The 25,564-nt window shown below is 48.6% G+C and overlaps 1 protein-coding gene across 1 annotated transcript in view; it reads right to left on the bottom strand.

The window, feature by feature from the left end:
• Window positions 1-25,564, bottom strand: part of GRAMD1C (GRAM domain containing 1C) — a 237,016-nt gene that overhangs the window by 210,616 nt on the left and 836 nt on the right. The gene's annotated exons all lie outside the window — the stretch shown is intronic.

The raw sequence follows: 25,564 nt of genomic DNA, 5'->3' as shown, positions 1-25,564 counted from the left end.
ATTATCACTCAGGATGATATAAAGTCTCTGTACTATCCCTTGATTATCACTCAGGATGATAATATGAGATATGGTAAGAACTTACCCTTGTTATCTCTATTTCTACGAAGTCCATAGGGTTCCACAGGATACCTTGGGGTATAGGTGTGACGTCAGTCGCAGGGCACCAAAGAGTTAAGCTTTCAGCCTCCCAGGATGCACTAGGTCCCCCTCCTATACCCCGCCCCCGGGCCAAGGCACCTCAGTTAGTTACCAAGCCATAGGCCGGAGGAGGAGAAGGAAGAGAGAGAACAAAGATCTGGACACATACAAGAATCACATTCTCACCAGAGGGAGACGGAAAACCGGTGACCAGAGCAAAGCCCATCTGCAGCACAGGTGCGACAGGGCGGGAGTCCTGTGGAACCCTATGGACTTCGTAGAAATAGAGATAACAAGGGTAGGTTCTTACCATATCTCATATTTTCTACTTCAGGGTCCATAGGGTATCCACAGGATACCTTGGGGATGTCCCAAAGCAGTATCCTTTAAGGGTGGGGACGCTCCTGTGCAGAAAGGAGAATCCGCCGCCCGAAGGAAGCATCCTGAGAGGCGAAGGTGTCAAACCTGTAATACCTCACGAAGGTATGGACAGAAGACCACGTAGCAGCCTTGCAGATCTGAACTGCCGAGGCACCACGTCGAGCTGCCCACGAAGGACCCACAGACCTAGTGGAATGAGCCTTCAGAGAAGGAGGGACCGGTAGGCCTTCATGAAGATAAGCTTCAGAAATAGCCATACGGATCCAGGCTGCCAAAGTTTGCTTTGAAGCAGGCCAACCCTTTTTACAGAAGCCATAGAGGACAACAAAGCGTCCGACTTCCTAAACAAAGAAGTGCGGTCAACATAAGTCCTTAAGGCCCGCACAACATCCAAAGAGGCCTCACCCACGGAAAGACCCGGTGAGTTAAAGGCCGGAACAACTATTTCCTCGTTAACATGAAACTGGGAAACAACTTTGGGAAGAAACTCGGGCCGAGTGCGGAGCACTGCCCTGTTCCCATGAAAAACCAAGAAAGGGGGTCTACAAGAAAGAGCCCCTAACTCAGAAACACGTCTGGCTGAAGCAACGGCCAGAAGGAAAACAGTCTTAGCTGTTAGCCATTTAATATCCACTGAGCCCAGTGGTTCAAACGGCGGTCCTTGGAGAGCCCTCAGGACCACAGCCAAATCCCAAGGCGCCACAGGTGGAACAAAGGGCGGCTGAATACGGAGAACACCTTGCATAAAGGTGCGCACATCCGGGATTGTAGCAATCCTACGGTGAAACCAGACAGATAGGGCCGAAACCTGTACCTTCAAAGAAGCAAGGCGAAGCCCATGATCTAGTCCCGCTTGCAGGAAGGCGAGAATCCGAGACAGACGAAACTCCCGCGGTGCATAACCTCTCGTTCGACACCACTGGAAGAACGTATGCCACACGCGATGGTATATCCTCGCGGAAGACGGTTTCCGAGCTCGTAACATGGTACGCACCACAGAGCTGGAAAACCCCCAGGACCTCAGCATGGCCGTCTCAACAGCCACGCCGCCAAAGACAGCCGAGTCAGGTCCGGGTGAAGACAAGGACCCTGAGACAGAAGGTCCGGTCGTAGCGGCAACCGCAGAGGACTGTCCACGGACAGACCCTGAAGGTCTGAGAACCAGTGCCGTCTGGGCCACGCGGGAGCTATCAACAGGAGCGTCCCTCCTTCCTGTTTGAATTTCCGGATTACCCGTGGAAGAAGGGAGACCGGAGGGAACAGGTATGCGAACCTGAACGTCCACCGGACGGACAGAGCATCCACCAGAGACGCCCCTTCGTCTCTTGTGCGAGACCCGTACACCGGCAACTTGTTGTTGTGCCGGGACGCCATGAGGTCGATTTCTGGAAGACCCCACCTGTCCACCAGTAGTTGAAAAACGTCCGGGTGCAGGGACCATTCCCCTGGATGAACGTCCTGGCGACTTAGAAAGTCCGCCTCCCAATTTAGCACTCCCGGGATGAAGACCGCTGATATGGCCGGAAGATTGCGCTCCGCCCAAACCAGGATCCGAGAGACCTCTACGAGAGCCGCCCGACTGCGAGTTCCTCCTTGCCTGTTTAAGTAGGCCACGGTGGTAGCATTGTCCGACTGGACCTGCACCGGGTGACCCTGGAGAAACCGCTGTGCCTGCAGGAGAGCATTGAAGACCGCACGGAGTTCCAAGATATTTATTGGAAGCTCCGCTTCTGTCGGTGTCCACCTGCCCTGGAACAAGTGTGGACCCGAAACTGCCCCCCAGCCCCGAAGACTGGCGTCCGTTGTCAACAGGACCCAATTTGGAACCCAGAACGGACGTCCCTTGTTGAGGTGGGTCGTCTTTAACCACCACGCAAGGGACAGGTGAACCTCCGGGGTGAGCACAATCGTCTGGAACTTCAGAGACTGAGGCAGCCCGTTCCACTTGGACAGGATCAGGTGCTGCAGAGGTCTGGAGTGAAACTGGGCGTATTCCACCATGTCGAACACCGACACCATGGAGCCCAGTAACCTCATCGCCGAGTGTAAGGACACCCGGCGGCTGTGCAGACAACTGCGCACCCTTGACTGTAAAGCAGAGATCTTGTCCTCCGTCACGAAGATCCTTTGCTGTCCCGAGTCCAATAAGGCTCCAAGATGCAGAATCCTCCGAGACGGGATTAGAGTGGACTTCTGCCAGTTGATTAGCCAGCCGTGCCGTTGCAGCAGTGCAATGGTCAGGTCCAAGTGGTGTAACAGGAGCTCTGGAGATCCTGCCACCAATAACAGGTCGTCCAAGTACGGCAACATGCGGACTCCTTGCAGCCGCAGAGAAGCCGCCATGACCGCCATAGCGTCCTGTATGTCCAATGACACCATGTAGTCCCCAGGTTCCAGCGCCAGAATGATGGACCGTAGGGTCTCCATCCGAAACTTCGGGACCCGCAAAGACTTGTTGAGTGCTTTGAGGTTGAGAATCGGACGATATGACCCATTGGGTTTCTGTACCAAAAATAGATTTGAATAGAAACCCTGGCCCCTCTGGGAGAATGGAACAGGCACTATAACTCCAGCCTGGAGCATAGTGTGCAATACCTTCCGCAGCTCCGTAGCCTTGTTCCGGTCTGATGGTAGACCCGTGGTGAAGAATCGAGCCGGGGGTCTGTGCCGGAAGGAGAGGGCGTACCCGTGAGAGACCACCTCCAGAACCCAAGTGTCTGTCGTAGTGAACGACCAACACCGGGAGAACTGCAGCAGGCGGCCTCCCACCCTGGGATCCCCCAAGGGGAGACCCGGACCGTCAGGCCGCAGGCTTGTCATCTGGCCTGGGGGCCGGACGTCTGGTACTCCATGCCTGTTTCCGGGGCTTGACCGATTTCTTAGGGCCAGCCTGTCGAGGAAACGACTGTGGTTTGGGCCTGCCCTGGGCCCTAGATGACCGAAAGGACGATGGTCTAGAACCAGAAGGAGCAGCGGCCGACGGGAGACAAGCAGATTTGGCTGCCGCCAGCGTGGCCACAATCTTATCCAGATCCGGACCGAAGAGAACTTCTCCGGTAAACGGCAACGCTTCCAGACCTTTCTTGGATCTGCGTCCGTCTTCCAGGATCGCAGCCACAAGGTGCGACGAGCAGCTACCGCTGCTGAAGAAATTCTAGACACCAGAGTACCAATGTCTAGAGCCGCCTCGTTGATGTAGGTGGCCGAATCACGGAGATTGCCAATCAACTCCGCCTGTTCGGCCGGACAGTCGGAATCAAAAGAAGCCTCTAATGAATCCGCCCAGCGCTCCATCGCTCTGGCAACCCAGCAAATGGCCATAGCCGGCCGTGCTGCCCCCCCTGCAAGGGAATAAGCGGACTTCAGGCAGATTTCTACCTTGCGGTCCGTAGCATCCTTAAGGGAGGACATGGATGGCATCGGCAATGTGGCACTACGGACAAGACGGGTCACGTGAGAATCCACCTGTGGAGGGGATTCACACTTAGCAAAATAATTATCCGCGAACGGATAAGCCACCGCCAGGCGTCTCTGCGGCTGGTATCTTTTGCCAGGTTGTTTCCACGCCTCCTCTAAATGGTCCACCAACTGACCCGAAAGAGGAAAGACTGTGGCATCGCCCTTCACATCTTTGAAAAAGGCATACTTAGATTTAGCCGCTGGGGGAACTTCGTCCTCAATCACCAAGGCTGTGCGGACCGCCCGAATAAGTCCAGGAATATATACTTTGGACTTAGCATCAGCGTCCTTAGTATGGAAAGGTTCCCGATCGTAAGGATCCAGAATCTCCCCATCATCAGACGTCCCTTCGTCATCCTCATAAGGAGCGGACAGAGACGCCACCGGCCTTTTATGAGGCCGCATCACAGACTCCCCTTGCAACACATCCGACAAGTGCTGTACAGAACTCGTCAGGGAGTTAACCCACGCTGGCTCCTGAGAACCCGGGAGCGGGGAAATAGGGAGACTGTGGGGTACCACCAATTGTCGTGGGAAACCCTGCATGGGTGACGACACCACAGACTGCTGGGACAAACCCATCGGAGTAAACGCGGGCTGCGGAGCTAACTGGCCCACTAAAGCTGTTAACGCCTGAGCGAAACAAGCCCAGGGCGGCTCCTGTATCGGTGCTGTAACCATAATAGGCCGCGCCATGGACAAACACTGCCGGCAAAGGCCCTCCGCGCTACCCTCCCCCTCCGCTAACGGTACTTTGCACGTGGTACACTGTAGCCGGAGGGGAAAATCACTTTCAGACATGATGGCACCACGTATGTGACCTCTCTCACCAATTAAGTATTAAATAGGCGAGAGACCACCCTGCAGCACCGCACCGCAAGGGCTTTAGCAGAAAGAACAGGGACAGTAATAAAGCTGACAGTTTAGAGAAGAAAAGTTACAGGCAGCGCTAGCACAGTCACATACAATGCAGAGAAATAACAATTCCTGCACTAACAGCGCTGATCACTCAACTACACAGACACAGGGCCTGGTAGGACACAGCGCTGCATACACAGACCTGAGCCACAGCGGAGGAGAGGTATGCGGGGGAACCCAGACCACGATGCTTCCTTCCAGACTTCCAGCAGCGTTCACCATGCGTTGCAGAGAAGATGGCCGCCGAGGAGCAGAGAGAAGCTGGCCTGGGGGAGGAGCGCTGACACAGGACCAGTCAGCACAGTGCAGAGAGGGCTGTGTGCAGCGGGGGAGGCGCCGGCTGTGAGACAGGGAAGGCGCGCTCCCCTGGCATGCATTTAACCCCTGGGACGCCGCAGCGCTACCGCTCTGCTGCGGTCCGCTGTCCCAGGGGGTAGTGGAAGCGCAGGTTGGTCGCCTGGCTCCACGCTGCAGCCAGTCCCCAGGGAGCCCCCTGCCTGGGGACTTAGGACCATGTGATCAGCGGGGACCCACCGCGGGACCCCGCTGCTTACCTCTGTCCCCCTTGAATCCGGCCATGGTCCGGAGCATCTGGGGTCACCGCTAGCTGTGACCCCAGACGCCCACCAGCATCCCCGGATCAGTACCGGCGTTCTGGTACCGGCGGGGTGTAGGGAAGACAGCATGGACGTCAGGACTGACTGTCCATGCTGTTCATCCAGATGTGCAGCCACAGCTGCATGAAGAAAAAGCTTCAGGGGCTCTTCTAGCCCCCACTCCAACAGGTGCACCCGACTCCGGCCGGGCACCAAACTAAACTGAGGTGCCTTGGCCCGGGGGCGGGGTATAGGAGGGGGACCTAGTGCATCCTGGGAGGCTGAAAGCTTAACTCTTTGGTGCCCTGCGACTGACGTCACACCTATACCCCAAGGTATCCTGTGGATACCCTATGGACCCTGAAGTAGAAATAAAGTCTCTGTACTATCCCTTGATTATCACTCAGGATGATATAAAGTCTCTGTACTATCCCTTGATTATCACTCAGTATGATATAAAGTCTCTGTACTATCCTCAGATTATCACTCAGGATGATGTAAAGTCTCTGTACTATCCTCAGATTATCACTCAGAATGATATAAAGTCTCTGTACTATCCTCAGATTATCACTCAGGATAATATAAAGTCTCTGTACTATCCTCAGATTATCACTCAGGATGATGTAAAGTCTCTGTACTATCCTCCGATTATCACTCAGGATGATGTAAAGTCACTGTACTATCCTCAGATTATCACTCAGGATGATGTAAAGTCTCTGTACTATCCCTCAATTATCACTCAGGATGATATAAAGTCTCTGTACTATCCTCCGATTATCACTCAGAATGATATAAAGTCTCTGTTCTATCCTCCGATTATCACTCAGGATGATATAAAGTCTCTGTTCTATCCTCCGATTGTCACTCAGGATGATGTAAAGTCTCTGTTCTATCCCCAGATTATCACTCAGGATGATATAAAGTCTCTGTTCTATCCTCAGATTATCACTCAGGATGATGTAAAGTATCTGTACTATCCCCTGATTATCACTCAGTATGATATAAAGTCTCTGTACTATCCTCAGATTATCACTCAGGATGATGTAAAGTCTCTGTACTATCCTCCGATTATCACTCAGGATGATATAAAGTCTCTGTACTATCCTACGATTATCACTCAGGATGATGTAAAGTCTCTGTACTATCCTCCGATTATCACTCAGGATGATGTAAAGTCTCTGTACTATCCTCCGATTATCACTCAGGATGATATAAAGTATCTGTACTATGCTCCGATTATCACTCAGGATGATGTAAAGTCTCTGTACTATCCTCCGATTATCACTCAGGATGATATAAAGGCCCTCATTCAGAGCCGTACGCTCTGAGCAGAGCGCACGCTCTGAATGAGGGCCGGGCTCCATTTTCATGGAGCGTCCTCCTGGACGCTCGTATAGCTGTGGGTCACCACCCACAGGCTATACGAGCGTGCTTTTTGATGGCCGCGATGGTCGAGACCATCGCGACCATCGAAATTGCGAGCCGGAGCCTGCGGTTGAGGTTTTCAACCGCAAGCTCCGGAGTGATTTTGGCTCTATCAGAGCCAAAATCACTCCCACTGACATCACTAGTGATGTCAGTGGGCCGGCTTCTGACGGGAGGCGTTCCCGTGGGAACGCCCCCGTCAGGGAGGCACGCCCACCAAAGGGGGCGTGCTGTCAATCAACATTGACAGCACGCCCCCTTTGATCGGACACAACGAGCGAAGGACTTTCCTTCGCTCGTCGCGTCTGGCGCATGCGCACGACGGAGCTCCCTCCGTCGTGCGCATGCTCAGTGCATAACATCGACCCACTTGCGAGCGGACAGCCGCTCGCGAGTGGGTCTGAATCAGGCCCAAAGTCTCTGTTCTATCCTCAGATTATCACTCAGGATGATTTAAAGTATCTGTACTATCCCCTGATTATCACTCAGGATGATATAAAGTCTCTGTACTATCCTCAGATTATCACTCAGGATGATATAAAGTCTCTGTACTATCCTCAGATTATCACTCAGGATGATATAAAGTATCTGTACTATCCTCAGATTATCACTCAGGATGATGTAAAGTCTCTGTACTATCCTCCGATTATCACTCAGGATGATATAAAGTCTCTGTACTATCCTCCGATTATCACTCAGGATGATGTAAAGTCTCTGTACTATCCTCCGATTATCACTCAGGATGATATAAAGTCTCTGTACTATCCTCCGATTATCACTCAGGATGATGTAAAGTCTCTGCACTATCCTCAGATTATCACTCAGGATGATGTAAACTCTCTGTTCTATCCCCAGATTATCACTCAGGATGATGTAAAGTCTCTGCACTATCCTCAGATTATCACTCAGGATGATGTAAACTCTCTGTTCTATCCCCAGATTATCACTCAGGATGATGTAAAGTCTCTGCACTATCCTCAGATTATCACTCAGGATGATGCAAAGTCTCTGCACTATCCTCAGATTATCACCCAGGATGATGTGAGAGACAGGACTGAGTCATTTAAGAGACTGTGTTATGATTACAGACTAGCTGCTCGTAATAGTCAAGGTTCAAGAAGTGAGTTAAGGGGCCTATCCATTAGCATATAAAATGAACGATTGAACGATATATCGCTGTTTATATGCGGTAAATGACGAACGATATTATCAGTAGCTACAGAGCGCTGCAGAGAAAAAAATCCACTCCCTGAATGATGTCATGCGATACCGTTCATCATTTGTCAAAACCTGTCATGTACATGCCAGATATCGTTCAGCAAACCCACTGGGATTTTCAAGGGATATCTTTAGTCTTTCATCGCTCAGAAATACATCTGCTAATGGATAGGCCCCTTTAGTGCCCTTAATGGGGGCCACGTGTTTGTTATTTTTTTGTTCCTGAATGCTGACAGTAAAGCCGGGTACACACTATACAACATTTTAAACGAATTTGCTGATAACGACCAACAAATTCTTTAAATCGTTCAGTGTGTACGCACCATATCGCTATGGTGGAGAATGCGGGCAAACAAATCTATGCAAAAGATATTCGCAGAAAATGTGAATTATAGCAGTAGCATATGGATCTATGGGCCTGATTCAGAGCCGCTCGTAAGCGGCCGCTCGTTCGCTCCGAGCGATGTTTGCCCAACTGCGCATGAGTACGGATCGTTATACGCATGCGCGAACCAGTCAGTGCGGCCGAAATTCATTTGTTCGCTAAACAGCGAATGCCTGCTATTTTGAGTGACAGGAGGAGGCGTATGTGGGTGGTAACAGGGGAAGGTGCTTGAAAACGGGGAGTGGAGATCCGAACGCAGGTGTGCTTAAAGGTCAAAACGGGCGTTTTATGGGTGTGCATAATTAATACAGCAGCGTCATTGACCACGTCACTAGGTTATTTTATAGCCAGAACTGCTCGCAAGATTGTGGTAGCAAAAACCAACCACAAGAATAGCGAGCAGTTCATACGCTGGTCGATGTACTCGATTAATCTAATAAATAGCGGACATGACGTAGGATGCGAGCGGCCAGGGGGCGTATTTTTCCAAAAAACGACCGCAAGTTTTGTTCGCTCGTTCAGACCTAGAGGCGTGAACAGACTGCAAAGAGCAAACGGTTCATTTGAATAGCCACCCCTATTTTCTGGACGAGCGAGCGCTAATTGCGTCCGGCTCTGAATCAGGCCCAATGCACAATCAGATGTACACAAGGGGTCTACACAGAAATAATGGATGCACAGCATAATGGAAACTACAAGACAGGACCTGTGTGAAACTCAAGGAAGGGCTGAGTGATGAAGGCTTTTTATGAAGTGTGGTATGAACAGAAAATTGTCTGCATTTGTGAAAAAGGTGATGCACAATTGTGTGGAATTACAAGTGTTAAACTGTACACTTTTGTCCTTGGAGAGGAAGAAAAATTGTTTGCAAAGCTGCTGAAGTGTTATTGCAAAAGAAAACCAAGTGGTTATGGCATTTGTTGTGGAGAAAGTGTTAAAATTAAAAAAAAATGTGTCTATCATGCTGAAAGCACCAAAAGTGTTCCTCTTGCTCGTCAAGGTGTGTGTGGTTTTTTTTTTGCCGAAGAGAAAAAAAAAAAGGTTTCAAATCTGCCTCATCAAGTTAGGGTGTGGTACCGACAGAGCAAAGATACCTCTGGCAAAGACTGTTAAAGGGACAGTGCTTGATACATGCTGGTAATTGTAGTGCAATGTAGTGCAAAGTTAAATGTTTTGCTGTGTTGATAATAATTTTGAAGGCAAAGTGTGGTACAGTGAAAACAAAAACTGTTCCTGTGTTTATGCTGTGTACCGATAAATATGGGGTAAAAGAAGTAAGCTCTCAGAAAAGGCAGGTTGCCTACAAGTGTTGAAGTTGGAGAGATGCAAATCCAAGACTGGGGTCTACAGTCTGAAAGTAAAGCAAGAGTGTTGCATGGAAGTGATTTAAAGTTGTTTGAAATCCTCTGTGGTAACTCTTTTCAAAATGCTTGGGTTCCAAGTAATGTTCCAGAGAAAGAAACAATTAAATTGCCAAAGCAGAGTAAAACTGGCAGTGAGTGTGGTCAGTGTATGGTGCAAGATCCACCAAGAGAGGACTATATGAGCATAGAGAAATTTGACTCTCTGGGGCATATTCAATTGGGGGCGACAATAGCAAAAATCCTGGACCTGCGAGGTTTTTCCTGTAGGCACGGGGTTTTTGCTATTCAATTAGGTGCGTGTTTTCTTCTATTTTGAGCGCCGGGAGATTTTTTTCCTTGCACCTCCAGAGCACGTCTGATTTTTCCTAAAATCAGACATTTTATGATAAATCAGTGGGACTTGCTCTAGGACCCCGGCGGCACCCCTCCTGAGGACTAATTAAGCAATTGGAAGTTTCCAATTAGCTTAATTAGTCCTTAATTACTTACCTTCTGCAGCGCTGACATCCAGCGTCGGGTCTCCAGCAGCGGTGAGTATGCAGTGTACGTATTTGTTAGTGTTTCAAGTGTGTAAGAGTGAGTGTGTGATTGTGTGTGTGTGTGTGATCCCCGGTGTGCCCCCGAAGTGTATGTATGCCCCCCATAATGGGCGCTGGGAGAACTACATCTCCCAGCAGCCATTGTGTCTTCCTGTAGCCCCCGAGACTCCCAGCAGCCCCCTCCCCAGTGAGAAGATGGAGGGGAGACCACCGGAGGCCCCCGGGTAGGTAAGTGTAGAATATTTTATTTTATGCAGCGTGGGGTTTTCAGATCTGAAAACTTTTTTTAAATTTGATACCGCGGGTATCGGGAGCACGCATACCTGTGATAATCAAAGATTTTTTCCTCGCTAAACCTCGCGCTCAATTGAATATGCCCCTCTGTGTGAAGTTTGGCATCAAACACTTTACACTATTGTGACCAGAAAAGTGACTTAGAGAAAAAGTCTATGAAAGAGAAGCTTTTGCATGCGCAAATTGAAAATACTTTACGGAGTGAGTTATACTCTTTGAAAATAGCATTTGAGCAGGAGGAAGAAAAAAGACTTAAAGCTCTTAAAGAAACAGACCTCAAATTAGCGGTTATGTATGAACGTCTTGAGGAGGCTGAAGCTTTAAAGTCTATGATAAAGTGTGAAAATGATGTGCTGCTCGCAAATAATGAAGTGTTGTTGGAAAAAGAGCATGAGAAATTAGATGCTTTTGGCAAAACAATAGCAAGTCATTGTTGAACTGCGTCAGAGGTGTTTGGAACTTCAGAGGGAAGTAAAAGAATGTGTAAAGGGACATCAGAGTGAGGCTGAACGCACACAAGGAAAAGTGGTTGATTTAGTATGAATCAGCAAAACAAAGAAATGTTTTGGGAAAAGAACTGTACCGTGCTCGTGCTGAGTTTGTAAAACTGCAAGGAGAGAATGAGAACCTTGAGAAAGGTCTGTTAAGTACACAGAACCAGTTGCAAAATCTCCAAATAGAAATGTAGGCCAGAGAACTGGAGCTTCAGTGTAAATTAAACATGGCAGAATCTGAAATAGCCGTACAAAAGCTGAGACTGACTGAATTTGAAGATATGGAACAGTGGTAAACACAGGATTTCTAAAGGGGGTTTCCAAATGCTTGATTTTAGAGTGAGTGTGGCCAGTCCATGAAGAGAGCATAATTAGCAGTTATCCAGCTTTAATATGTATCATACAAAGTATATTGTGAGTCATAATTCAGCATATAGAGGACCAACAATCACAGTAAACCATTATATGTGGCAGTAGGGCCATCCTGCTTGAGCTGAATGTTTTTATTATAGATGTGGACACCAATCCAGAGTATTAGAGCAAGTTCGGGAGTCTGAGGGAGCAGCAGATGAACCGAGCACTGCCCTGGACATATATGTACATATTGGGCTCTATAGCAGCACATCCTTAACAGTGCATGTTTTCCAGATCTCCTAGTTGGTGCACAAGTTATTTATTATTGGCTGATACATGTTAAAAGATCCATAGGTGGTGCTAATTATTTCATTTGTGATACTGAGAAGAACATGCAGCGATAGTACATTTATTTTATATTACTATTTCTATTGTGGTCATGGTATTGGCTGGCGAGCGGGGTTTCCAGGCAACCGGAAACCCCCCCCCCTGCGTTTGCCTATGTGGAATACAATCTTCTATAGTCTGAGAACTAGTCGGAAAGCGCTATGGGGAAAATTAGCCAGCTGGAAGAGCAGCTCTCTGCAACTAAATAAATATGCCACTTGGAAGCTGAAAAATCAGTAGAGGAAAAGAAGTTGGGTAACATGCTAAAATTGGATGCTGCCGAAATGGCATTTGATGTCTTTACTGAACCTAGTGGAACAGAAATACAGAAACTCAAGAAGTTACTACTGGTTGATCGTGATAATGCTGGCATAAAGAGTGATATGCTAGAGATGCAAAGTGACTTTTATAATGAACAGCAAACAAAGAGTGAATTACTTGAACAAAGTAGGATGCTCCAAAAGGGTAATGGCCCTCATTCAGAGGCGGTCGCTAGAAGCGATCGCTCTCTCTGAATGAGGGCGGCCGCTTCTTTTTTTTAGTGCGGCCTCCTGGTCGCTAGCTAAGCTGTGGGTTACCACCCACAGCTTAGCGACCGACCAGGGTGATGGTCGCGATGGTCAAGACCATCGGGGCTTGCGACGACACCCGAAGGTTGGGTCTCAGCAACCGCAAGCCCCAGGGAGCTTCCTGCTCTGATCGAGCAGGAAACTCCCCACTGACATCACTGCTGATGTCAGTGCAGCCGCCCACAAAACGGCAAGCGTTCCGTCAGGAACGCCTCCTTATGTGTAGCCACCCCTCTGCCCCGCCTACAAAACGGGCTGAGCTGTGCATCAACATCGACAGTCGGCCCTTTTCTAGTGAGCTCCAGGGGCTTGCGCATGCGCAGGGGCTTGCGCACTCGCAGTGCGGCTGCCGCTCGTTCGCAGGACCAAAACATTGACCCGGTTGCGAGCGCTCAGCGCTTGCGACTGGGTCTGAATGAGGTCCAATATCTTTCAGCAGCAGTGGGACAATGGAGATGTCCTCATTAAATATACCCGTGTACAAGATGGGACCAAAATAGCTCTAAACTCCCTAAAAGATGGTGTTTCAAAAGTGGATGAGATACCTTGCAGGGACATTCAGCTTCATGTTATGTGTGAAGGAGTAAAGTACACCCAAAGGGTTATAGTTCCAGATAATAAAGCTGTGCCTAAAATTGGTGCTGTGAAGCGGACAAATAAAGATGATGGTTGTTTGTCCCTTGAGGAAAAGTTACAGGATAAATAAAAGCCTACAGAGATATTGATGGATACCAAGAATGAGACTGTGGTGTTGCCATGTAATCAAAGTGATGTGAATGTGACCAGGTCACACAATGTTGCAGTAGAAAAGCAAAGCCTCAAAGAAAATGAATGTTGACAGTCGTGTGAAGAGTATTACTCCTGTATGTGAAACAATGTCTTTATGCAACCAGGATGGAACTTACAATGCAGCTGAATATGTCTGTGAGGAAGTGAAGTCTCACACTACAGGGCATGAAGAAAGTAAACCAGCAAAACAGAAACAGAGATTAGTGGAGGGTGAATCGGAATCTCTGCTGACGGAACATGTTGAAGTTGTTCACCATATTTCCAGTGCCCAACAAACAAATGCCCAAAACGATCTGAAAGGTATGACAATTGTTGAAGTGGCAGATAGCCATCAAACCTATGAGATGAAGTATGTGGATAGATGGAATAAACATTCAAGTATGTTACGTGGACAAGAGAGTCCAGAATCTGAAAGTGGTTGTACCAGTACGTCCTCTCAAATAAAGACAAGGTCTGAAGTTTATAGTCGCTCTTTGAAAGAAGATGAGTTACCAGTGAAGTATGCCAGTAAACAATACATTGCTTCAAGGCTGAAACTTAGAGAGGAGTTCAAGTGGTACCATACACTAGCGCACGCAGGGGGGGTTTCTGAGTACTCAGAAACCCCCCCTGACCAACTAATTTTTTTTATTTTCAGAGACAGAGACAGCCTTGTCTCCGTCTCTACACAATCATCCGGCCACCCTTGGAACAGCCCAGCCGCTGCCTGTTCAGCTGTCAGCGCTTCTGCGTCAGGTGGCTTTCATACCACCTGATGCGGAAGCGCTGATGGCTGAATCGTCAGTGGCCGGGCAGCGCGCAGCGATCACTAGGGCCGCCATCAGGGACTACACTCGAGGCCCGGACAGAGAGGGAGGCCTGCTCGGCCAGCACTGCTGCCGCCGACCCCTGCGCCTGCTATGCTGCAGTGGAGAGAGAGTGGGACCCGGCGGCTGGCGTGCATGACGTCACGCTGTCCCACTGAGAGCAGAGGAGGACTCAGAACCGTGGATTTTGCCTGAGCTGAGGAGCTACAAGCACCAGGTAAGTGTGGGGTTGGGGCAGGGGCTGGCAGGCTCGCTGTCTGGAACAGAGGCTGGCTGTGTGGGGCAGGAGCTGGTTGGCTGGGGTGGCTATCTGTTTGGAACACAGGCTGAGTGGTGCAGGGGCTAGCTTGGACTGGCTGTTTGGGGCTGCCACATCTGGGGAATATATATATTTATATTGTGATAGGATCACTGGTAAAGTGGTCTGTGGCAGGTACATTTGTCCCAGATTCCTGTCATTATGTGTTTTAAACCCCCAGGAGAAAGTCTGCAGTGTAGCAGGCTTGAGTTTCGGCTTTTTGAAAAGCCGGTTTGGGACCTGGGGGTTGTGGGTGAGAGGAGAGGGAGGGCTCCACCCACGGCCACTCCAGGTTTTGGTTCTCGCAGCCTGGTAACAGGCTTGATTGGGTTTCCACCTGAGAGTGGCCAATATAAGCCTAGTGTGTTGAGGGCTGAATGTCTCACCTGGGAGAGCAGACAGGGAGTTTGCTCAGAGACACTTGGAAATCTGTGAGTACTGTGCTGTGCTTTGTTGCTGGCGAGGGCATTAGGCCCTGCCAGGTTCTGGTAGTGAGGGAACTACCTGTGAAGTTAGTGCCCCGACAGGGCTAGGATTTATGTTTATGTTTTCTTTATGTTATTTCTGACATTGTACAATAAAGACTGGCGCCGACCAGCTTGTACTCGCTTCCAGACTGGTGTGCTGCTTCCCTGCTGCTGTGTGTGTGTGTAAGGAAGGAGTCCCCTACCCAGGAGAGGGACCTCCTAATCTGACTGTGTCACAATATATATATATATATATATATATATATTAGGGGTGAGCGGGTTCGGATTTCTGAAATCCGAACCCCCCCGAGCCCCCCCGATCCGAGTCCGATCCGAGTCAGGCTCGACTTTTCCCGCCTGACTCGGATCTGAAATCGAGGCAAAACGTCATCTTCCCGCCTTCCGAGTCTCGCGGGTTTTGGATCCTATATAAGGTACACACGTCGGCGCCATTTTCTCACTCGGCTGTGGACAGTGAAGAGGGAGGGTGGGAGTTAGGGCTGTGTAGTGTAGTGTAGTGTAGTGCTGCTGTTGTCCACTACTTCAAAGTCCATAGGGGCTGGCTGTGTTGTGCTGTGCTGCTGTTGTTAATAGGGGCTGTGTCCACTACTTCAAAGTCCATAGGGGCTGGCTGGACTGTGTTGTGCAGTCAGTTCTCCATAGGGGCTGTGTCCACTCCAAAGTCCTGTGCAGTGTCCCAGTCCTAAAGGGGTGCTGAAGTGTTGTCCAGGGGGTGCTCTGTCCATCAGGGGTGCTCCCCCCAAGTGCTAAAAAAATAATATATTTTCTGTGTTTGTGAATTGTGTGCGCAGTAGCCGCACGTGCATCAACAAAGTAGTGCCAAGCGTGCGCCTGTGTCATAAGTAAAGGGCCGGCTGGCTTGACCGTTAAGGGTGCTGTAACCCCCGAAAGTACACTCCAGTCCAAACCAAAAAAAAAATTATTTTCTGTGTTTGTGAATTGTGTGCGCAGTAGCCGCACGTGCATCAACAAAGTAGTGCCAAGCGTGCGCCTGTGTCATAAGTAAAGGGCCGGCTGGCTTGACCGTTAAGGGTGCTGTAACCCCCGAAAGTACACTCCAGTCCAAACCAAAAAAAAAATTATTTTCTGTGTTTGTGAATTGTGTGCGCAGTAGCCGCACGTGCATCAACAAAGTAGTGCCAAGCGTGCGCCTGTGTCATAAGTAAAGGGCCGGCTGGCTTGACCGTTAAGGGTGCTGTAACCCCCGAAAGTACACTCCAGTCCAAACCAAAAAAAAAATTATTTTCTGTGTTTGTGAATTGTGTGCGCAGTAGCCGCACGTGCATCAACAAAGTAGTGCCAAGCGTGCGCCTGTGTCATAAGTAAAGGGCCGGCTGGCTTGACCGTTAAGGGTGCTGTAACCCCCGAAAGTACACTCCAGTCCAAACCAAAAAAAAAATTATTTTCTGTGTTTGTGAATTGTGTGCGCAGTAGCCGCATATGCATCAACAAAGTAGTGCCAAGCGTGCGCCTGTGTCAGAAGTAAAGGGCCGGCTGGCTTGACCATTAAAGGGTGCTGTAACCCCCAAAGTACACTCCAGTCCAAACCAAAAAAAAAATTATTTTCTGTGTTTGTGAATTGTGTGCGCAGTAGCCGCACGTTCATCAACAAAGTAGTGCCAAGCGTGCGCCTGTGTCATAAGTAAAGGGCCGGCTGGCTTGACCGTTAAGGGTGCTGTAACCCCCGAAAGTACACTCCAGTCCAAACCAAAAAAAAAATTATTTTCTGTGTTTGTGAATTGTGTGCGCAGTAGCCGCATATGCATCAACAAAGTAGTGCCAAGCGTGCGCCTGTGTCATAAGTAAAGGGCCGGCTGGCTTGACCATTAAAGGGTGCTGTAACCCCCAAAGTACACTCCAGTCCAAACCAAAAAAAAAATTATTTTCTGTGTTTGTGAATTGTGTGCGCAGTAGCCGCACGTTCATCAACAAAGTAGTGCCAAGCGTGCGCCTGTGTCATAAGTAAAGGGCCGGCTGGCTTGACCGTTAAGGGTGCTGTAACCCCCGAAAGTACACTCCAGTCCAAACCAAAAAAAAAAATATTTTCTGTGTTTGTGAATTGTGTGCGCAGTAGCCGCATGTGCATCAACAAAGTAGTGCCAAGCGTGCGCCTGTGTCATAAGTAAAGGGCTGGCTGGCTTGACCGTTAAGGGTGCTGTAACCCCCGAAAGTACACTCCAGTCCAAACCAAAAAAAAAATTATTTTCTGTGTTTGTGAATTGTGTGCGCAGTAGCCGCATGTGCATCAACAAAGTAGTGCCAAGCGTGCGCCTGTGTCATAAGTAAAGGGCTGGCTGGCTTGACCGTTAAGGGTGCTGTAACCCCCGAAAGTACACTCCAGTCCAAACCAAAAAAAAAATTATTTTCTGTGTTTGTGAATTGTGTGCGCAGTAGCCGCACGTGCATCAACAAAGTAGTGCCAAGCGTGCGCCTGTGTCATAAGTAAAGGGCCGGCTGGCTTGACCGTTAAGGGTGCTGTAACCCCCGAAAGTACACTCCAGTCCAAACCAAAAAAAAAATTATTTTCTGTGTTTGTGAATTGTGTGCGCAGTAGCCGCACGTGCATCAACAAAGTAGTGCCAAGCGTGCGCCTGTGTCATAAGTAAAGGGCCGGCTGGCTTGACCGTTAAAGGGTTCTGTAACCCCCAAAGTACACTCCAAACCAAAAAAATATATATTTTCTGTGTTTGTGACTTGTGTGCACTGTGGCTGCACGTGCATCAACAAAGGAGCAGCGCCAAGCGTGCGCCTGTGTCCCATAAGTAAAGAGCCGGCTGGCTCATTTCTTAAAGGGTGGTGTAACCCACAAAGTGCATTACTCTCCAGCAAAAATAAAAAAATATTTTCTGTGTTTGTGTGCGCTTTAGCCGCACGTATATATATCAATATAACATAAATGGAGGACCAAACTTTCTCCGATAAAAATAAAATAGGGAAAGATCAAGAACCACTTCCTCCTAGTGCTGTTGCTGCTGCTGGGAGTTGTTCATCATCCCAGAGAGGAAGTAGGAACATCACTACTTTTACTAAACAATTGACCCTCCAACAGTCCCTAGCGATGAGGATGAAGTACGACAGCAGTCATCCTGAAGCAAAACGTATAACTGAGGCCTTGACTGCTATGTTGGTGTTAGACGTGCGTCCGGTATCCGACATTAGTGCAGTGGGATTTAGACAATTGATGGAGGTAGTGTGTCCTCGGTTCCAAATCCCGTCTAGATTCCACCTGCATCCTCAAAGCAGCAGCGACAAGCGTGCGTCTGTCTGTTAAAGGGTGGTGACACCCTCAAAGTGTGCTACACAAACAATAAAAATATTCTTCTTTTTTCTGTCTTTGTGAATTGTGTGGGCTGTAGCCGCACCTGCATCCTTAAAGCAGCAGCGACAAGCGTGCGTCTGTCTGTTAAAGGGTGGTGACACCCTCAAAGTGTGCTACACAAACAATTAAAATATTCTTCTTCTTTTTTCTGTCTTTGTGAATTGTGTGGGCTGTAGCCGCACTTGCATCCTCAAAGCAGCAGCGACAAGCGTGCGTCTGACTGTTAAAGGGTGGTGTAACCCTCAAAGTGTGCTCCACAAACAATAAAAATATTCTTTTTTTTTTCTGTCTTTGTGAATTGTGTGGGCTGTAGCCGCACTTGAATCCTCAAAGCAGCAGCGACAAGCGTGCGTCTGTCTGTTAAAGGATTACATCAGTGACAGAATCCAAGTAGGCATGTCAGACAGTCCGTACCTGTACTGGCAGGAAAAAGAAGCAATTTGGAGGTCCCTGTACAAACTGGCTCTATTTTACCTGAGTTGCCCCCCCTCCAGTGTGTACTCCGAAAGAGTGTTTAGTGCAGCCGGGAACCTTGTCAGCGAAAGGCGTAGGAGGTTGCTTCCACAAAATGTGGAGAAGATGATGTTCATAAAATGAATTATCAACTCTTCCAGGGAGACCAGCCTCCAGAACGTACAGAGGGACCTGTGGTTCCTGCAGGGACGAATTAATACTCTGTGAGGATGAGGATGTACACACTGAAGAGGGTGAGGAATCGGTGGATGTGGAGGATGAGGATGACATCTTGCCTCCGTAGAGCCAGTTTGTGCAGGGACAGATAAATTGCCAGCTTGTTTTGTGGGGGCCCAAACGAACCAATCATTTCAGCCACAGTTGTGTGGCAGACCCTGGCGCTGAAATGATTGGTTTGTTAAAGTGTGCATGTCCTGTTTATACAACATAAGGGTGGGTGGGAGGGCCCAAGGACAATTCCATCTTGCACCTCTTTTTTTTCTTTGCATTATGTACAGTTTGGGGCCTAGTTTTTCAATGCCATCCTGTCTGCCACTGCAGTTTCATGCCTAGATGGGTCACGTGTTTGTGCCGCCCACTCGTGTCACTTAGCATAGTCATCCAGCTACCTCGGTGCAACCTTTTGGACATAAAAACACTATTGTGAGGTGTGAGGTATTCAGAATAGACTGGAAATGAGTGGAAATTAAGGTTATTGAGGTTAATAATAGCATAGGAGCAGAAAAACCTACAAATTCTGTGATTTTAGCTGTTTTTATGCTTTTTAAAAAAAAATACAGATCCAAAACACAAAACCCAGAACCCAAAACACGGAAGGGTGGTTTTGGCAAAACCAATCCAGATCCAAAACACGAAGAAAGATCCAGATCCAAAACCAAAACACAAAACACGAAAAGTGGCCGGTGCACACCCCTAATATATATATATATGGAACCCCCCCTTAAAAATCCTGCGTTTGCCCCTGCCATAAAGTGAGGAGAAAATGAAACCCAAGAGTCTGGATGATCTTGAATGCAGTGGATGGCCCTCATGAGAAAAATGAAGAGGGATTTTCACCTCAAAAATGCTTCGTCCCATGTTGCTCAACCCAGGAGTTGTGAGCTGGGGAGGGGGATGTGTGGCAATACCAAGCTAGGTGGCGATAGTGAGCCATGGATTCTGGGCCTGATTCAGACCCGGTCGCAAGCGCTGAGCGCTCGCAACCGGGTTGATGGTGGCCCAGAGCGCATGCGCACAACGGAGCCGGCTCCGTCGTGCGCATGCGTGAGACCCGGATAGCGACGGGCAATCCGTTGCTCCGGGTCTCGTACCAAAGGGGGCGTGCTGTCGATGTTGAGTGACAGCACGCCCCCTTTGGTGGGCGGGCCGGGGGAGTGGCTGCCCAAACGGAGGTGTTCCCATGTGAACGCCTCCGTTTTGGGGGCGGCCCCACTGACATCACGAGTGATGTCAGTGGGAGAGACTTCGGCTCTGTTAGAGCCGAAATCTCTCTGGGGCTTGCGGCAACGAGACCCTACCACAAGGGTCTCGTCACAAGCCCGATGGTCGTGATGGTCTTGACCATCGCAACCATCTTCCTGGTCACCCACAGCTATGCGAGCGGCCAGGAGGCCGTTCTAAAAAAAAAATAGCCCGGCCCTGATTCAGAGCGAGCGCTCTGTCAGAGCGAACGACTCTGAATCAGGCCCTCTGTGTGAGGCTGGAGGTATCCGCCCACACAAGGTAGAAATAGTAAGTGTGACCACATCTAGAGGCTGCCTTGTGTACAGATCTCTGGTGAGGCTAACGAGGCAGATCAGTCAGGCTGCCAGAAGAGAGTCCAAGTGGGATTGTGGCAGCGACAGAGCCCAGTGTGCCTGGAGACAAGTGTACAGACCTGCAGTCAGGCAGGGAGGATGACAAATCTCTAAGAATGTTTGTGTGAAGTTGTGGCAGCCAAGCTAGGCCAGGAGGCCATTGTCCAGACCTGCAAGCCAGACAGGGAGGACCACTAAAGAGACTGTGTGACTTTGTGGAAGTCAGGCCAGGAGGCCACGTTTATAGCTGTGAGAGACAGGACTGAGACTTTTGAGAGACTGTGTTACATTTGCAGACTAGCTGCCCATAATAGTCAGGGTTCAAGAAATGAGTTTGTGCCCTGAATGGGGGCTAGGTGTTTGTTGTTTTTTTTGTTCCTGACTGCTGACGGTAAACTTCCATTTACTTCACCTAAACCTGAAAGGCTGCATGTGGACCCTTATTGCACCTAGGCACTGCAATACTGACCCATTTACTGTGCTAAATGTTCAATGTTTACAGACAAACATTTTTATAATTTGTCTATAAACATTGAAACGTTGGTGAACGCTGGTCTCCTGCCCCCTGTTACATTTCTCTGTGTGACTAGGAGCCCCTGCCTTAGGGAGTTCTAGTGAGGAGGGCACCTACGTTATTTAGCCTTCATTCACAATTTATGAGGAATGCTGGTGGATGTTTACTAAATAAATAAATATATATATATATTGTGACACAGTTAGGTTAGGGGGTCCCTCTCCTGGGTAGAGGACTCCTTCCTTACACACACACAGCAGCAGGGAAGCAGCACACCAGTCTGGATGCAAGTACAAGCTGGTCGGCGCCAGTCTTTATTGTACAATGTCAGAAACATAAAGAAAACATAAATATAAATCCTAGCCCTGTCGGGGCACTAACTTCACAGGTAGTTCCCTCACTACCAGAACCTGGCAGGGCCTAATGCCCTCGCCAGCAACAAAAGCACAGCACAACACTCACAGTTAGGTATTCAAGTGTCTCTGAGCAAACTTCCTGCCTGCTCTCCCAGGTGAGACAATCAGCCCTCAACAAACTAGGCTTATATTGGCCACTCTCAGGTGGAAAACTAACCAGCCTGTTACCAGGCTGCGAGAACCAAAACCTGGAGTGGCCGTGGGTGGAGCCCTCCCTCTCCTCTCACCCACAACCCCCAGGTCCCAAACCGGCTTTTCAAAAAGCCGAAACTCAAGCCTGCTACACTGCAGACTTTCTCCTGGGGGTTAAAACACAAAAGACAGGAATCTGGGACAAATGTACCTGCCACAGACCACTTTACCAGTGATCCTATCACAATATATATATATATATATATATATACATATACATACATACATACACACACAGAGTATCCATGGGTATCACTCAATGTTTTTGTTTAGATACTGACTCCTATATGCAGAGTGATCACTCATTTCCCAAAATAAGCTCTACTAACCACTGTCCACATATCTGGCCTTCCTGTCACGTATCCACTCCCTTACAAATATCCACTCCTTATCATTCTGTTACTTCACTATCTCTACATCCATGGACTGCCTCGTCATTCTGTTACATCACTATCTCTCCATCCATGGACTGCCTTATCATTCTGTTACATCACTATCTCTCCATCCATGGACTGCCTCCTCATTCTGTTACTTCATTATCTCTCCATCCATGGACTGCCTTATCATTCTGTTACTTCATTATCTCTCCATCCATGGACTGCCTCCTCATTCTGTTACTTCACTATCTCTCCATCCATGGGCTGCCTCCTCATTCTGTTACTTCACTATCTCTCCATCCATGGACTGCCTCATCATTCTGTTACTTCACCATCTCTCCATCCATGGACTGCCTCATCATTCCGTTACTTCACCCTCTCCATCCATGGACTGCCTCATCATTCCGTTACTTCACCCTCTCTCCATCCATGGACTGCCTCCTCATTCTGTTACTTCACTATCTCTCCATCCATGGACTGCCTTATCATTCTGTTACATCACTATCTCTCCATCCATGGACTGCCTCCTCATTCTGTTACTTCATTATCTCTCCATCCATGGACTGCCTCCTCATTCTGTTACTTCATTATCTCTCCATCCATGGACTGCCTCCTCATTCTGTTACTTCACTATCTCTCCATCCATGGACTGCCTTATCATTCTGTTACATCACTATCTCTCCATCCATGGACTGCCTCCTCATTCTGTTATTTCATTATCTCTCCATCCATGGATTGCCTTATCATTCTGTTACTTCACTATCTCTCCATCCATGGACTGCATTATCATTCCATTACTTCACTATCTCTCCATCCATGGACTGCATTATCATTCCATTACTTCACTATCTCTCCATCCCCAGCAAGTGTCCCGCCTTCACCATAAGGACGATTCTTTGTAGATGTCTCTGTTGTCTGTGTAGTCTATAATGTAACATGATACCAAGCACAGCAAAACAAAAAACAGAATGCATATAAGAAATGACAAAGATATATGTCTAATCAATTACATTCAGCTGATATGACTGACAGTGTGCTGAACCGGTTTCTATGAGAATGCTGTCTGTCACTTCACCAGGTCCCTAAGGCATGAATACGCAACTAGTCACTTTACCGGGAGCCGGTGACATTGCGGAGCTAAAAATACATTCAGGCTGCAAAATGGCTGCTTTAACCGGGTATATGTACCAGCAGCGATTTCTTGCATTAAAAATTCCATAATTACATTTATTATGAGAAGGACTCCCAGCCAGTTGGCCCTGAGGGCAGAAAGTGTTGATGATCAATGAAGAAACTTCTCGCACATCTGCTGCGCGGGGGGATGGGACCAAATGGAAGAGATGTTTCCACAAGGTGGGTTTCCAGTAACCACTGTTTCACTTAATGGGTGTAAATAATTAAATGAATAAAGGACAATACACTGTGCTTATAGCATAATGGGAGGGGAGCGTAACATGAAGAGACTTCAAAAAAGAAGTGACACATGGCTGACAAGGAGGAGAAGGCGCAGAAGAAAAAGGGGTTTTAAACTAAAGCTTGGAGACGGTTTGAGATAAAACGAAGCATGAAATGAAATATACAGGAGAAACACACACCTGACCCAATCTGCAGTCATTATACACTGTGTACACCTGGTAATTACCTCAATAATATCTCTCACTTTCACTTTAGGAATACAGAACAGCAGCGGCTATATACAGTGTGAGAGTGGGACACTAATGTCTGACAGTGGAGTACTGATGAGAGTACTGCCGACCAGCCCGATGCTACTAGACAAGCCTTCAATCATATGGCAGCTGTCACCTTATCTGAGAGGTCACAGGAGGACTAGGACCTCAGGACCTGCAGCATGGTCTATGCTGAAAGGAGTCCAGTCCTTTTGCCCTATTAAATAGTGTGTCCTACACACTGCCTGGTGTTTTGACACTACAGGGAACATTTATGAGCTGAAGTAAATAAAAGAGGAGTAATAGGAAGTTACTGACAAATAACCATAACTTTGGAATAATCAGGTAACTGCTTCGTACTCCAGTATTTCTTCGGAAATGTCCCCTCTCCCTTCACCTGCAAATATTTAGGCCTCTCAACTTTCCTATTGGCTGTCAGTTAGGAATATAAAAAAGGTAAGGACCACCACCTCCGGCACAGGGTCATCACCTGACTCCCTGCTGATGTACCTGTCACCTGTGCTCACTCCTCTCTTGGCTGTAAATGGTCTCTGGGCCTGATTCAGACCCAGTCGCAAGCGCTGGGCGCTCGCAACCGGGTCGATGGTGGGCCAGTGCGCATGCGCACGACGGAGCCGGCTCCGTCGTGCGCATGCGCGAGACACGGATAGCGACGGCCACTCCGTCGCTCTGGGTCTCGCAACAAAGGGGGCGAGCTGTCGATGTTGAGTGACAGCTCGCCCCCTTTGGTGGGCGGGCATGGGGAGTGGCTGCCCAAACGTTCCCATGTGAACGCCTCCATTTGGGGGCGGCCCCACGAGTGATGTCAGTGGGAGAGATTTCGGCTCTGTTAGAGCCGAAATCTCTCTGGGGTTTGCGGCAACGAGACCCTACCACAAGGGTCTCGTCGCAAGCCCGATGGTCGCGATGGTCTTGACCATCGTGACCATCTTCCTGGCCGCTCGCTATAGCTGTGGGTGGTCACCCACAGCTATGCGAGTGGCCAGGAGGCCGTTCTAAAAAAAAAAAAAGACCGGTCCTGATTCAGAGCGAGCGCTCTGTCAGAGTGTCCAGCTCTGAATCAGGGCCTCTGTACTATCTGTAACTGTTGCCTGAGGCCAAGACCCAGAGGCAAGGTCTAACCATATTACGGCCTATTTCTCCCTGACAAGTGTACGTATCTGGTAGGCGCCATGTGTGTCATTAGCAGTATGTTACAGTGTGCTCACTATCTCCTATCCATATCATGATTAAACTTCTTTCATATGACCGACAAGTAACCAAATTGGGGTTTCAGTCAATTCACCACTTCAATCTCGTAAACCAGAAGAAAGGTTCTCCTTATGACTAGCTGGGTGCTCCATCAAGCTCTGACAAAACACCTTATTATCTGGAATTTCAGGGATGATCTTCAGAACAGTTGAAGTTACTCGTTTGTTCTAGATTCTATGCCCATGCTTTTGGGAACAGCTGGTGCCATGTGAATACCAAGCAATAATCAGCAGCCTAGGACCACATTACCCTACAATGGCATGGTGTGTGCTCGGTCAAGCTGAACACTTGTTTGGTTTTGTGCTTTCTGTAAAGAGCCAGATGACAGCATCTGCAGGTAGGGTTAGGGTGCACGTAGGCAATTTCCCCTTGGGCTGCCTTCATATCTGAGCTCTCGTCTGTTCATGCTGCTTTGAATGGATGAGAAATACACTTTGTGCAGTGCTTTCAAATTGCAATATCCCTATAGGGGAGCGTGGGACAAATGCGTCCGGGGCAATACAGTGAGAATGCAGGATGGAACATAGGGAAACATATTAATTATTAGATGAGTATGTGCCCTGTCCTGGTATGTATATGTTCCTTATATCCCATGTGGGTATTCGTATCACCATACAGTAAGTGCATCCCTG

This window comes from Taudactylus pleione, unplaced genomic scaffold (genome assembly GCF_031769625.1).
Source record: "Taudactylus pleione unplaced genomic scaffold, aTauple2 ptg000523l, whole genome shotgun sequence".
NCBI classification, from domain to species: Eukaryota; Metazoa; Chordata; class Amphibia; order Anura; family Myobatrachidae; genus Taudactylus; species Taudactylus pleione.
This window is presented reverse-complemented; position numbering and strand designations above follow the sequence as displayed.